Source organism: Papaver somniferum, chromosome 11 (genome assembly GCF_003573695.1).
Source record: "Papaver somniferum cultivar HN1 chromosome 11, ASM357369v1, whole genome shotgun sequence".
NCBI lineage: Eukaryota > Viridiplantae > Streptophyta > Magnoliopsida > Ranunculales > Papaveraceae > Papaver > Papaver somniferum.
In genome coordinates this window covers 136,965,653-136,982,031 of record NC_039368.1, presented here as the reverse complement: position 1 = coordinate 136,982,031, position 16,379 = coordinate 136,965,653, and the positions used below count along the sequence as shown (strand labels likewise).

The 16,379-nt window shown below is 39.6% G+C and overlaps 1 non-coding gene and 1 pseudogene across 1 annotated transcript; both read right to left on the bottom strand.

The window, feature by feature from the left end:
* Positions 1-7,525: 7,525 nt before the first annotated feature.
* LOC113325282 lies at positions 7,526-9,608 on the bottom strand (annotated as a pseudogene).
* A 2,981-nt stretch (positions 9,609-12,589) lies between these two features.
* TRNASTOP-UCA lies at positions 12,590-12,660 on the bottom strand. Its single transcript has one exon. It is a non-coding gene; the product is annotated as a tRNA-Sec (tRNA).
* Between the last annotated feature and the right edge of the window lie 3,719 nt (positions 12,661-16,379).

Here is a 16,379-nt window from a genome sequence, read left to right as displayed (position 1 = left end):
CTAAAGCAAATGGAAAAAGAGCTCAAATTAAAATTCTCATTAAATTATTTAAATTTGGAAGAAAAAAACAGGCAAAACCCATCGTTCATAAATTTAGGCTAAATTGAAGCATACTCCATAGTGAATTGTATTCTTTATAATTCAGTGTTCATGATTGGATATAAAGAGCCCAACCTGTCTAGTGCAAGAAAACATGGATGATTTACATCTGGTTCATTCATTTTCCTCCACAATCTCAAGGGTGGATCATTTGTTTCGTACTTTGAATCTTCCAAATGTGATGCTTCCCAAATTTCACCATCTACTTGAGCAAATGAAATAGTGTGTGTATATATATACACGAACTGGACGATGAAATGAACGGTCGAGAAAATTCATGGGATCCGCATTTGATTGCAACGCATTCCCCGAAAATGAAGAATGAAACCAATTATCATGAATTTTCATGCCATGTACACTTTACTCAAGTAAGATATCAAATGAATGCGCCTCCAAAGTCATGATTCTATTGGCCTACATGTTATTTTTTTTGTCATCAAATTTGGAACTTTCCAGATAAAGTTTCCTAACACCGTAATATTGGCCGCTAAGCCTGCCAGATTTACTAAAACAGAGTTCCGAATCCGTTGAACCTTCACCAGATTTCCTAGCACAAAATTTATAATGTACGTCGTGAACCTCATGGTTCTCATCAGAAAGAAGACTTGACAAATTATATGGAATTTGTTTGGCCAAAAATCAAGTCCCAAAGTCCATGAAAAACAAATGAGCAAATCATTTGGCTGTTTTGGTAAAAGAATTTCGGAAATGATTAATATCGCAAGGATTTTTCTTCCCGAAAATTCTCCGGCAAGAAACAAAGTAATGGGACCCAAAACCTACACCCCATAATTCCTCAATGTGCACGGGTTATGTCTATCGGGAGATTTTTCGGGAAAAAATTGCCGTCAATATAGCATTGCTCAAGAAATTTGGATAGTACTAACTTAATGGATTATGCTCTCGACTCATCTTCAATTAATGCTCCTCTTTCGCTAGCAAACGCGGATGAAACACAAACAGAAAAAGACGATTCGGAATATACATTTACCAAACAATAGTGAATTAAACACTGATACAGAGAGACATAAATAAGAGAAATCGAATAAATACTTTAGATTCGAGAGATCAATCTATACAAATCTGGCCTAAACCAAGAAATGGCCGTTCCGGATTTGCTTCGGTCACAAAGAGGAGGAGAAGGGCTGGTTTAAGGAGGGAAGCGAAGAGAGTGTTGAGACCAGAGCAGTTATGGAAGAGTAGTACTTGACTTGTATCAAAAGATGAAAGCTTTCAGAAAGCTAGCAAGAGTTGCTTTTCTGAGTGTTGTATTTCTCCCTGACCAAAAACTTGTGTCTTGATGGAAATAGGTAAAACCAATTTATACAAGTCCAAGTGAAACGTACTCTGGCCCCGTAAGAAAAGAAATGGATGGGTTAAATGGGAAGAGGTGATAACGCCTGGTATCGATGGAATTTGATGGAATTGATGTTCCATAATGAAAGAGCGTTTCACCATTACTTCTTGCAGTTACTAACCGTTTTATTCTTATTACCCTTTCTTGAAACGGGCATGTATGTCGCACGCTGTAGACCGCCAAACCAAAACCCTAATGAGCATCCCCCAGTTTGTGACATACGTTTGATGTCTCGAGTGTTTTCGTGGAAAACATGTAGCATGTCGCTGGTGTTTGATAAGTTGAGCTTGAGAGACTTGTCGGCTCAGTGGCGACCTTCGACAGTCGAGATTTTGTATAAGAGGAATCGTGGCCTTTGATGTAGGCGCGGCATGCCAAAGTGCAAGAGTTGAACAACATGTTCCAATGGCATGTGTGGCATGCCTTGGTCCTGGGTAGCACGTCGGGTGCAAGTGCAAGTGCCAAAGTGCAAGTGTTTCTCGGCATGAGACAATGGCAGGTGTGGTATGCCTTGGCCCTGGGTTGGATGTCGGGTGCAAGTGGTAATGCCAAAGTGAAAGTGTTGCAAGGCATGTGCCAATGGCATGTGTGGTATGCCTTGGCCCTAAGTTGCACGGCTTGGCATGCCAAGTTGCAAGGGTTGCATGGCATGTGTGGCGGCTTTGGCCCTAGACATGCAAGGTTGTAAGGGTTGCATGGCATGTGCCAATGGCGCGTGTGGTGGATTTGGACCTAGGTTTGGCGTGCCAAGTTGCAAGGGTTGCATGGCATGTGCCAATGGCGCGTGTGGCGGCTTTGGCCCTAGGTTGCACGGCTTGGCATGCCAGGTTGCAAGGGTTGCACGGCATGTGCCAATGGCGCGTGTGGAGGCTTTGGCCGTAGGTTGCACGGCTTGGCATGCCAGGTTGCAAGGGTTGCACGGCATGTGCCCATGGCGCGTGTGGCGGATTTGTCCCTAGGTTGCACGGCTTGGCATGCCAGGTTGCAAGGGTTGCACGGCATGTGCCAATGGCGCGTGTGGTGGCTTTGGCCCTAGGTTGCACGGCTTGGCATGCCAGGTTGCAAGGGTTGCATGGCATGTGCCAATGGAGTGTGTGGCGGCTTTGTCCCTAGGTTGCACGGCTTGGCATGCCAGGTTGCAAGGGTTGCACAACATGTGCCAATGGTGCGTGTGGCGGCTTTGGCCCTAGGTTGCATGGCTTGGCATGCCAGGTTGCAAGGGTTGCACGGCATGTGCCAATGGCGCGTGTGGCGGCTTTGGCCCTAGGTTGCACGGCTTGGCATGCCAGGTTGCAAATGTTGCACGGCATGTGCCAATGGCGGTGCGTTTTGGATTTTTGGCATGGTTAACGTGATGATTGCGCGTTGCTTTGCGGTTTGGCGTGGTTGCCATATTTAGCGCAACTGTTGCGCGTTATTTGTAGTTTTGGCATGGTTGACATATTTTGCACAATGATTGCATGGTACATGCAATTGCTACGTTTTGTGTGATGAGTGCACGGTGCGTGCAATTGCTATGTTTGTCATGCTTTTGCGCAATGATTGCACGGTACGTGCAATTGCTATGTTTTGCGCGATGTTTGCACGATACGTGCATTTGGCATGTTGCGTGACATGTGTGAGTGGCATGATTGCCATGCTTTTGCGCAGTGATTGTACGGTACATGCAATTGCTATGTTCTGCGCGATGATTGCACGGTGCGTGCATTTGGCTTGTTTTCCATGCTTTTTGCGTAATGGTTGTGCGGTATGTGTGAACTTAGGTTTTCGCTCATCGAAACCCTAATTTAGTATTTGAAAAAGGATACGCTGGTAATTTTGACATAAGCGCGTTAAATGCTCTAATAAATGTGCTAGTGTCACCGGTGACGTCATGCTATACGTGAGGTTTTACGGGTTTACCCCTTGTTCAAAAACCACCATCAACATTAAGTCCCCTGCTTAGCTTAGAACAGGAGTCTTGTTGCGAGGTAAACATAAGATGGTGACAGACGAGGATAGAACTGAGACAGTAAGTCGTAAAAGAGGGCCGAGGAGATTTGTGTGACCTTTTTCGAGATGTAAGTAAGAATCCACAATCCTCGCATCTGGTAGCTTTGCACAAATCCTAATATGACCAGGTGTCTTTGGGGCCAGGCTTTGGAACGCGAGGCGGAGCTGCTAGAATAGACTTGTCACGAATGGGGCTTGTCAGTACAAATGGTCTTAGAATGGGCGTGTGCCGTTTGGCAGAGCATGGCGTTGGCAAGGAAGGCATGTCCGGCGCGGCAAGGCAAGGCCGGGATGGAAGGCGCTGGCAAGGAAGGCATGGATGGCGCGGACTGGCAAGGCTAGCGCGGATTGGGTGGGTGGCGCGGATTTTGGAAAGGCCGGCATTGAGCGCTTGGTAGGGCCGGTACTAGCAAGAAAGATGCGTGCGTTTTTGGAAGTGGAAAAGCTTGTTATTGTGGGCCCGACTGCCTTTCTCCATGCACGGATTTGAAAAGGGAATCATTCCCTTATTCGAAGTCCCCAATTATCACGCCTATAAAAGAGGTTATCCACCTTTTATTTTGTACCTTTGTTTCTCCATATCTTTTCGTTAGCAACAAAGTGGTGGGGCGAGTTAACATTCCATGTATGTCTTCCGGCGCTTTTTCTCAAATTAATTCTTCCTTGTTTTTTTTTTTTTCATGCAAAACTCTAGCTGTATATATACTTCGCATGAATCCGTAGAAAATACTGTTCTTCCATATCTTCGTAGAACTTAGTCATAAATGTGATTCTCGTGAACCTGTAGACTTTCTTCATGAATACTGCGGCAGTGTGTTTGTGAAAACCTAGTTGCTTAGGGTTTTCCTTTATTTTGTTGTAGCCGTGTGTGGGTGATAATTTCTTCTTGTATTGCCTTTTTGATGTAGATACCTTGTTAGCAAAAAAACACAAGAAACTCCGGCAAGATGTCACCCGGGCAAAGTCTTGCTTTACCAAAAGACGTTAGTGGTTCTGAGCCAAACACGGATGATGACTTCTTCACAAAGCCCCTTGCCGCAGCCCGAAAAAATCATCCCAATTTCGTGTCGATCCTCTTGACCGGTTCAGAAGATGAAAGGAGGACCCGTTCAGTCCGACCAGAGAGTATAATACGATTTTGTCTTCATAGAGGAGAGTATTCTGCTTCACATATTGACTTTAGAATGTTTCAAATCCTGTTGCGCTCCTTCGACAGATGGATTGAGTTTATGGTGAGCCAGGAACACGTAAGTGCTAACTTGACCCGAGCGCAGATCATTGACGCTGTTAGGGCATCTGCAAATCTTCAAATTAGGAAGGATATTCCTGGTTTAGTTGCCTTTATCTCCAGATGGTGTCCGGACACTCATATAGTCGTATGTAGGTGGGGTGAAATGACTTTCTTCTTAGAAAGCGTGGATCTTCTGTTGAATCTTCCCGTAACAGGAAACCTAAATATCCAACTGACAGAAGATGAAGAAAATATGCGAGCCACTCTTGTTGCGAAGTCGAAGGATTTCGTTCAGAGAGAGAACGAAAAGTGCTTCTACGGCTGGTGGGTGTCCCATTGGTTCCCGGATGAGCTGGACTCGAGTCAAAAGAATAGTACACTTCATGTTGCGGCATTCTTGTCTCTCTGGTTGTCCAGGGATGTTTTCGATGACGGTTCCAGCAATAAAGAGATAAGACAAGAGCTTCTGATGATTGCCATAAAGTTAGCGAAAGGCGTAGTTCTCCCCATTGGTAGCTTGTTCCTTGGTTCTCTGTATACACATCTGGATCACCTGGTTGCAGATATGCGTGTTTCAAACGGTTATATGAAAGTGGACTCGTATGTCCATGTTTCTTTCCTTCAAGCGTGGTTGTGGGAGCATTTTGAGAAGTACTCTCTGAAGCGTTGCCTTCACTTCCCGCGAGCTGGGGTGGCTCCAGAATAGTCTGATGGGTGAACAGGCGTCCAAGAGCCGTTTTGAGCTTGGTTAGGTTCCTTGATAAGTTGCATGAAGTCGATTTTCGCCCGTGGGCCCCAGTGCATATGTCTGTAGTTCAGGTTAACATCTTTGCTTCTGCTCCGAATATGGCTTTGCTTTCCGAAGGTAACCTGAGTGTTGGTGAAAACTTGTTTATGCGGAGTTGCATGCCTGGTTGTATGCCGTCTTTCTTTAGGGGATCTTTCCAAGTAGCTTCTTATAATATCGATCGTGATTCTCGTCACATGGGTTTCGACCAAGGGATCCCCTTTGCTCGTCAGCCAGTTGCTTCAGAGAATCCGTTGCCGGTCGTCTTCAATGCCAGCGTTCTTGAACCGGGTACGCGCCTACCCTTCCTGCCCTTGGAAAGAGTTTCTTCGACGACCTTCAAGTATAATGAGTTCTGGCAAGATGAGTTCCTTACTATCCGCGGCTTTGTGAATCACATGGTGGCGAACTCCCGTTGTAGACCCTCCCCTGAGGTTTTGACAAAGCATCCAATGTTGAGGGATCCTTCTGCAACTAAGCGAAAGTCGCCTGGTAACGGGGAAAGTCCCCAGGTGAAGGAGTGAAGGAGCGAAGGTCGAAGAATCGCGCTGGTGGATTTCGATCGGTTTTGACAGACTCGGCGACCCACGTGTCTTTCAATTCCTCCAATATTCAGGTAGGTGTCTCCCCTGGCTCAACTAAAACGTGTAAATCTTCATTTTGTTTCTGAACTTTTGCATCTTGTTCCTACCAGGGTTTCGGTTGTGTGAACGCCTTTACTGCGCTTGCTCGTCGTCAGGAAATAACACCTCTTCCGATAAAGGCCGGCAGTGTTGAGACCTCTAGGGAAGAGTCAGAGAAAGAGAAGAGTTCAGAAGACGAAGGTAGCTCTTCTGGCAGCAGCACTGAATCTTCTTCGGGAAGCGGATCGGTGAGTCTTGCACATGTTTTTTTTCTTTCTTCTTTTCGAAAACGTCTAACTCAAGATTACAGGAAGGATCCGAGGAAGGATCTGATTCTGGAGACGATTCTAAGATAGAGGCTTGTGAAGATTTTCCTTTAGCTGCAGCGACTTCTATTGGTGCTTCGGAGATGGAGGTTGATCAGACAAAAGGCATGGATGCGGCTCGAACAACGGAGAATGCTCTAACGACTGTCAACGAAAGTGTGGAAGAGAACCCCTTGCCGGTTGTGGGTCTGGTTGCAGGCGCCACTTTCGATCCCCCGTACTTGGTTCCTTATCCAGGTCATGTGCTGGTCATTGGATTCAGCGTGCTGGCTAATTATGAGGTGTTGTACACCAAAATCTGGGAAAGGTATGGACATATCGCCACAACCAGGAAGATCACCAGTTGATTTGCGCTGGTCAAACATGTGGAGGAAGCTCTGTCTTCCATCGCAGATATGTGCGAAGTGACCGGCCATACCGTTTCTGAGGATGTCATCGTCAGTTGGAAGTATCATCGTGATATGTGCGTAGAAAATGAGTTCAACGCTTCGTGGTTCGTTAAGGGCTTTGCTGAAATCCAGAAATTTAAAACCGTACTAGTCGAAAGTCTTTCTGCAGATGAAATCGCACAGCAAGAGGCAAAAGTCGAAGAATTGTCCAAGACGTTGACTTTGAAGAGAGCGGCTCTCGAGGATGCAAGGGAGGCTATCTCCAAGAAGAGCAGACCCCTGTTGGACACTTTCCTTGAATGTTTCTCTGTCTTTTCCAAACTTTCGCTTAGGTTCTTTTTCTTTTTTTTTGAAAGGCAAACAAAGTGCCTATTTTAAGGTTTGATTGATTTTGATAGATGGTTGGTATTTTATGAGGATATTGGGTAATTTTGAAATGAATGGTTTTAATAGTATTGCTCTGGTTGTGACACTACACCAAATCAAGGATTTGCTCATAGCAAAAAAGCATTACAAAAAAATACAAGCTAATTTCCCTAACTAAAATAAATAGTTGCTGGAATGCAGTTATATAATGTGTGAGAATTGTGCCTAACTCTTTTAATCCATTAGGGAAACTAAATAGGCCAACACCTTCATTTCATTACAATATTTATCCTAACTATTGACATTTTACACTTCATATTTACTTTGTAATGTAAACATTATGTTATAAACATTGCTAACTCTTTCTATTACTATTAAAATGACCACTAAACAAATGACATGTGTCGGTCTGATATGTAACAACCGGCACTTTTATGATCACCGGACCTGACCATTTCCGGTAATCTGACCTGAAAGTTTCCGGTCCCGGAACTGAAAGGGCCTGATAGTTACCAGTACCCATAAAACTACTCTTTAATCTACAATTCATCTATTGAAATCATAAGGGTAAAAGGAATGAACACTGGAAATATATAATTATATATTAGTAAATCATGATCATTATATACAAGGAGCACAGTCAGTTACATAAAAATAGTTGTGCAAAATTCCACAAATTACAGATTTCATATGAGAAAGTAGCGACTCAAGAAGCTTTCACAACACAAAAAAGTGTCTGATCCTCAAAATAAAAGCAAGATATGTTTCCACTCCACAAAAGTAGTTAGTCAAGTTTTCATTCCTGCTCAAACTCCATAAACTCCAGGAGACGGGCCAAAGTTACCCATTCATTTGCAATATATTCTCTCAAACACCAACAAGACTTGGATTTCTGCTACAATAGGACTTTCAACATCTAGAACTAAATTGTTGTTGGCAGGTATTGCTGCTGCTATCCAGAAGTGTGATTTACCAATATCTGGGTGCAAGGCATAAACCCCTTCAAAAATCATCTGCACAGAGAAAAAAGAAATACAATCAACTTTAATTCACTCAAATTCTCTTTGACAAATATACATCAACATGATCATAGTAGAGAAGAATCCCAAAAACATTAATATCTAAAGTCAGAGAGAGTATTGTTGTATACCTTCAATGTTTCACCATATTCTATCAGTTACCTTTTAAGTACCTGGAGGGAAACACCAAAAAATTTAACAGCAAACAAAAAGTTGTATTTAAGTTGTCACGATTATAGACAAGAACTACCGATATTAAGGCATATGGTTGAGAAAAATAGAGCACAAGCCTATCAAGTGCATACAGAACGAAGAAATACTCACTTCTCATCAGATGTTTTCGTTGCACAAGTCTTTGTTTAGCTCGTTTCCTGGCAAAATCTGCGTAACCAACACCCAAACTGTTCAGAACTAGTGACACGGGTAAAGAAACTACAAATCGCGTAGAACATAAAAGACGTAAGAATGAACTGAGGACAACCTAAACTACAAGCAGAGCAATTAGCATTGTTTGAAACCCTTCAAGAGGGTGGAATGGACACAATAGTTTAAGTGAAGGTTGTTCATAAACTAGCAGTTGTACATGCAGCTACTGCTGACAAGGTTTAGTGGTAATAAAAGGGACAATTTTAGACTTGTATATGAATGCAAGTATCGTTTCTTCTACCCTAATATGTTAAGAGATGTTCTGTACCTAGAGCCAGCATCAGAGTTGATGATGCTATAACTAAGTTCACAAGAATAAACCAGAGAAATCCTGTCTTCCTCGGGAACTTCAGTATGCACCAAATTGATCACAGTAACTCCATATTCAGGCTCATCAAATGAACCCTCACCTGCAACAAACAAATAATCAATATCCAAAAATCCATAATCAATCCAATTCAATAACAAAAAACAAACTCAAAGTAACGCGATATATTACCGCAGAGTAAATCCCATCAGCCCGATTCCCAAACCTCCATTTCTGAGCAATCAATTTCCCATCTTCAAGTTCCAAATTAGTCCCAGTAATAGATCCATCAAACAAACTAAACTCCCCACCAACTTCCTTACTTATCTTAGCATTACTCTGAGTAAAACCCTTCCATCTATTCTCATCCATCAAAATCTCAACCAAATTCTTTGCCCTACAATTATACTTCTCTTTCAAAATAATCTTCTTAAACCCCTTCTTCCATTCCTTCTTCTTCTCACTAGCCGACCCGACCGCAGCAGCAATATCAACAACAACATCCTTCTTCACAGCAGTTGCCATACTCTTCACTTCACCACATTCTTCTTTTTAACTTCCAATTCTTCCTTCTACATCCCTCCTTTCTCCATACTCTGAACATAAACCCTAACTTTCTCCTTCACAATAAGCACGCCTTTTGCAACGAAAGCATCCTTCAATCTCTTACCGGTTTGATCTTCCATCTGTATGCATTTCATCAATTATCTGGAAAAATCAACAAGAAACAACGTCAAAACCATATGAAATTGGTTATTCAAAGACAAACAGAAATTCTATAAGTTTGAATAGATATATCAGACCGGTATTTACTTAAATCTAGGAAGCCAATGATCATCTTCACTAACAGAGTAAGAAAATCCCCAAATTGAAAAACCCTAGTTTAATATCGAGATGAAAAAAACAAATACAAACAAAAATTGAACATCTATTGTAACAAAGAATATAGACAGCGTTAGGGTTCATGAAACTATACATTTTTGAAGCTCCAATAGTCTTCTTCTTGTTCATTAATTCTTCTTTCGCCTGAGAAAAAGTAAGGAACAAACCATTTTAGACCAAAATCAAACAAGATCATCAAAAATAACAACAAATTAAGCTCGGGATTATACCTCAATCGTTGTCTAATAGATCGAAGAACAACTATTATCACAGAAAAAGTTTTTTTTGTAATTTCAGGGACAATATCAAATTTTTGGGGTTATGAATGTTTCAATTAGAGGCTTTTTTCGATTTCGGATTGGTTTTTGATTCACAGATTAGCAAGGATTCAAAGATATTTAGGGTTATGAACACGGATTTGTTATGAGGGTTTTGGTTAAGGCGGAGTTAGAGAGGAGAGAACAGACCGAGAAAGAGAAAGGAAAGCAGATGAAGAGGAAAGTGAGAGGAGAAAAAAAGTTTAGGTTTTTGTATAAAAAACTTTGGACGTTGGATTCCTCCTCATACGGATTGTGGAGATTTATCAACGGTAGACAATTGGTTTTGGATTCTCCTACGGATTGAGACAAGTGTGTTTCTTTAGAACACAATTGTGTTTCTTTTGAACCTTCGTAAGACCAAAATCCAAAGTTTCGTATTTCGAAATACTCTCATTTTTGGTAGCAATGTAGAGTTTTATAGGAGACACATGTCACCAAAATATTAGATTCAAATTAATCGTCGTTTAGATGTTTTTGAGAAAAAGGTGCCACCATGTCAAGATTATGTCATTATAACCATGACACGAATCATACCCCTACATATAAATCAGAACAAATTTAGATATTGTTATCGACCTTCTGACTATATAAATCTGAAAAATATATAAGAATGAATCAAAAGAATCAAAATGAAATCAAAACGGTTACTCTCTATCGATTAAACAAAATTTCAAAACTTAATGACGATAGATTAAGGGTTTCGTTAAAGATTCAGACTTATAAGTGGAAGAGGTCAATAAGAAATCTGACAAACATTGGTAGGTTTAGTGCTCAGGTGTATATTCCGACATAGTAGGAGATGACATTGAAGATTATATGAACAATATTGGTAGGTTTATGATTCTGATGAAGATTCTGAGTTAGTGGAAGAAGAGATTATTTAGGATAATATAACATATATTAGTAGATTTAGAGCTTCAATGAAGATTCCGACTTAGTCGAAGAGGTCAGTAAGGATAATATGAACAATATCGGTAGATTTAGGATTCTGATTTAGTAGAGGAGGTCATTAAGGATAATATGAAAAACACTTGTCAGTTTATATCTCCAGTGAAGATTCTATACTTGGTGGAAGAGGTCATTAAGGGTAATCTGACAAACATCTGTAGGTTTAGAACCAGGTGAAGATTTCAACTCAGTAGAAGAGGTTTTTTTCTCAACTTAGTAAAAAAAAATTTCCTCTTCCTCAACTTAGTAAATGAGCTGAAGATTGTCCCGGAAAATCCTCTTCCTCAACTTAGTAAATGTTTTTTCCTTCTAAACCAAATTTTTTGCTGTTGATACAATTATCGACATTTGACTTGGTAAAAATTCCGAAGAATGTGATCAGGGAGTCAATTTGAATTCTAATTAGAAGTTCAGATTTTGTACTTGTGAAATTTGACGAACAAAAATCGATCTTCTGAAAATGAATTATAACGAACAGAGATTGACATTAGATTGAACACTCGTATGAAGATAGTAATTTTGACTTACAACGAACTAAATATTATATCGATTGAACGCTCGTTTGAAGATTGTAATTTTAACATGCAGCAAACTGAGGATTATCTTGGTAGATTGTTCAACATTCTGAGTTCCGAGAATGGGTTGATCGAAAATTCGAGTTTCGAGAATAAACTGATCGAGATTATGACACTGGAGATTGAACATTCGACAGAGGATATATTATTGACTTGACATCAAACTAATGAACTTACTACTAACGAGACGCCACATTAAATCAAAATTGACGAAGATCATGAAGTAGATCTTAATTCTCATGGGAGGATTTAGAATTACAATGTAGATCTTCAGTCACAGATTTACACGAGTTCAGTTCATAGAAATTCCTATGTTCACAAATTTGTTCGTGAATTGGCCTTTTGTGGTACGCATACCCAGTACGCATATTGGTTTCAGATCAGTGGTATGCATACCCAGAAGCTTCCTTGAGGTACACGTTCCCTATACGCATACCTTGGTGGTCTGAGTTCACGAATTGGGTTGGTACACATACCCGTTATACACACCGAAATCCGAAATCCAAAATCCAAAGTCATTTCCAGTAGCAAGTACCGAGTCAACTAGAGAATATCTCCTAAGAGTTGAACATAGGTTTTACCCGTTATGCACACCATCTTGTCGAATATTTTCAGATGCACTCAATCTATTTTCTATGATATGTTTGGAATTTGATTAACTCTCTAAGACACTTGTAAGACATATTTGATCACAATCACTTGTGATTGAAGCCCGAGTCCCCATAAATAAATCAGAAATTTAAAAAATTATAACATCAGAAAATAAACACTCACTCAAAGATGCATTTTTAACCTACAACGAACTAAAGATTTCCTTGGATAAGAATAAAGATCAAAGATTGCCTTGGATAAGAATAAAGATCAAATTTTCGATATTGAACTTATAAGGAACGAGACTATGAAATTAGATAGAAATTGAACAGTCGTTTAAATATGTAAATATGAACTAGACGTGATTCGAACACGCATCTTCCGACGTGAAGTCGGACGTGCTACCATTGCACCACTAGTTCTGCTTATATTCTGGATGTGGGTTTCAACATTTCTCAGGATTTTAAACAAAGTTATACAGATAGAGGTTGCAGAAAGTTGATAAATGGAGCAATACTTGTAGACATACAGTGTTATTCCAAACTGAGACTAAGACCAATAATTGTAGACATACTTGTGACTTGTACATGCATATCCAGTTACAAACAGTTTAAACAAACCTTATGAGTTTTCTAGCAAGTGATATCTGAACTGCTCACCTTCCCTTGGGGTTTAACCCTTAGCGGAACCAATGAAGATTCATATCTTCTGCAAGCACGTCCTGGTCACAGAGGTTTCGAACAATTTTAGGGAATAACTTCATCAGCTTGGCATAGATAAATTTGTTTCAAAATTTATCATTCATTTTACAAAACCATGTATCATTCATTCCATGTACAAATTTTGTTTTTTCTCGTTTTGCATCTCATTTCCAACTACAACCAATTTAATCCAGTTTCACCTAAAACCATAAGATGTCAAAATAAAACTATGTCCAAATTACGCCAACTGGCATGGACTTACAATCATCATTACCAGCAACTTTATCTTTCCTATAACTTCCTGCAAATAAACAATGACTGCTCTGGAATCGAGAACATTCAAAAATTAGTGCGAAGTTTGGTAACTAGGAACTTGAAGATAATTTCCAGTAACAACACCAGAGAGAAATGAAAATAGAGTTGATGGTTGCCTGCACAAAAGGATTCCAGCATTACACAGGTACTGCTGTACATATGTTAATGCTTGCCTGTACAAGTGATAAATATAAATGACGGAAATCAAATCGAGCTGCGAGACAAGAAGTGAAACAGAGTTGCAAGTATGGAATCAGTAAAGAAGGCAAAGTACAATGTGACATGATTCATTCGATTATGTTTAGGACTGAAAGCTTCTTAAAGGTGTTCTATAGTATATTTGGAAACAACGAAAAGAACCTACAGAAGAATAAAAACAAACCATGACACCTGACATCATAAATGGCTTTGTAAGGGTTTCTAAAGAACAACTCCCTTTCCAATTTAAAATCCCAAGCATTAACATCCTCAAGCAATATCTATTGGCCACTATGGTCTTTTCTTATAATAAAAACCCTTATGATAAGAAACCTTAAACTCATTGAGATTTTAAATTTTTTTTAATAACCCACCTCAATTGATAAAGAGAACCCATGCTGACACCAAGAAAGCTTGCCACATTTTCAGATGCAACAAGTAAATGTGCATACCCCATACTAACCTCAACCAAACTTACACCCAAACTAGCCTCTTAACTAACCTTAAGAAAACTAAGATGCTGTAATTTGTTATCCAGTATTCCCGCTTTAAAGTCTAGAACGACCAGTCAGCACAGAGGTCGGAAGGGATGTTACAGAACAGTAAAAACTGATTATTGAGGAAACTATGGACCTACACAAACAACAGTCATTTAGAACTATTGCACATTGTTCAAAATTCTGGATACAAGAATATCCACTACAAATATGATGGCCTTTTCACCTAGATAAATATCATAAGACAAACAAAAAATCAGAGAAATAATGCTGCACCTTTGATTTATTCAATCTGGATTTGTACTCTGCGCACCAAGCTAAAGCCAGAGCTAGCTCCCTGCTTTGAAGAGCATCAATGACCTTCTTTGCAGTACAGAAGACATTGATTTCAACAAGATCCTGTAAGAGATTTTAGGTAAGTATCTTTAACAGAAAATGTAAATGAGAAGCAATGTAATACTCTATGTGAATCTTTTTCCATGGCCAAAACCGATATCCCCATGCACGCATAATGAGATTTAATATGAATGAAATGTATGCTGATAAAAGCATTACAATTAGATCCACTGCTAGACAATGCAGGATATCCTTCATTACCGACCACGACTACAGTTGGCTTCATTACACAGAGTTGTACGTCTAAGTATAAATTAATATTTTGATGTTGCACCATATTCACATCATCCACTCTACATGGCTTCAACTACGGCACATTGTACTGGCTGAATTATAATTACAAGTAATGGTCTAATGGGAACAAAAACATTCTTTGTGTATACCCTAGTCATCTAATTATTCACCTGAAACGGTTGTGCTTGAATATTTTTTTTTTTCTAGTTAAAATTAGCTTTTACCCTCAGTAACCACTGCATGATCAACTCAAATCTTCCAAATAGCTTAAGAATCACGACTTCAACAACTTTCTAACATTTAATCTATCTAAGCAATCACAGTTTTGAGCGGATCTTAAGAAAAAACTACCACAGAAAAATAGATGGAATCAAACCCACATTATAAAAGGACCTAATTTAATCATGTTTCAACATGCACCAAACAATTCAAAGTAATCAAAAACCTATATCTCAAACGAAAAACAGAAAAGAAATTGAGATACTACCGCAATTTAGGTCAGAGAGTTAGTTATGTCACGAGAGCTACGAGCGAAAGAAGAAGAGAAATAAATTGAACCTTTCGATTGGCCCCTGGTCGTAGAGATAACACAAAATCAATGGTAAAAATTAGATCAATAAGGGAATCGAAACCATAGGGCAAAATTGATCAAGATGAGTCTGTCTCTTCAATTGATTGCAAAAGGGAAGCTTAGAGTGGTTTTTTTTCTGGAGCGCAGGCTTTGCTTTCAACTGATTTCAAACCAAAGTCTCATTATGTTTTCTTTCGACCATTTGTTCATTTCTTGTACAGGCACCAGTAATATTGCTTTGGTTCTAGCGAGTATGGACCGTTGACGCTGGACCCATTGGCTCTTGGACTGAATTTTGGTTAAAAAATGGAACTAAACTTTGGTTCCCGCACCCATTGGTTCTTGGAATTAAGTTATTCTAGGGTTCTAGAATATTATTGGGGTCCATGCAAGAGATTTAAGAAACTTAGAAATTCATTTTATTTTTCTAGTGATTCAAAAAAATCAATGTGTGAGATATGGGAAAGTTGGTTATAAATGCAAATGTAAACAGTTATAAAGATGGGTGATTTTAGGTACATGTAGTTATGGGTAGAAATATTGATATTAGTTATTTAGTAGAGATGTGTTGTTTTGTATAACTAATGAACTCACACTTTGGAACAGTTATTTAGTTTTTATAAGTTAATTCCTAATTGTAGTAACTATTGTTTAATTTGCTAACTCTTTATAAGGGTTACTAGAATTATAATGGATCATTTGTGTTACCATAAAAAAATTAGTTAGAAAGCACATTGTTAGTAAAATCTTGATTTGGTGTAGTGTGACTTGCGAATAGGATATTGCTTTCATGAAAGTGTGTGCCGGTAGTTGGCATGAGATGAAATAGCATGATGGTTTTATCGAGAACCTAAAAGAACAAACCGTATATATTCCTCCTAGTCTAGACTTACTTAGTTTTTCTTGGTCTTCTGATGAAAACAAGATCCTTCCCATGTAAAACCGATTTTGCATGCAGTGTTGTCGTGACTGCGGAAAGTGCCCAGTCGTTTTTGAAGTTTCCTGGTGACCGAATCGTTTGCTTTCAGTTCTTGTGAAGTCCACATCTATCTCTTGCGGCTTACAACTGGTAATCAGGTTGTCTGGTAGAAGAGTTGTAGATCCCTGAATAGATTGCTTGCTTCCGCCGTCCTGATGTCTGAATCGAAGTATGAGATCGAGTTTTGAAAGCTGATATTATAACCGAAAGATCAATCTCCCACGGTGGTCGCCAATTGTTTAAGGGTGAA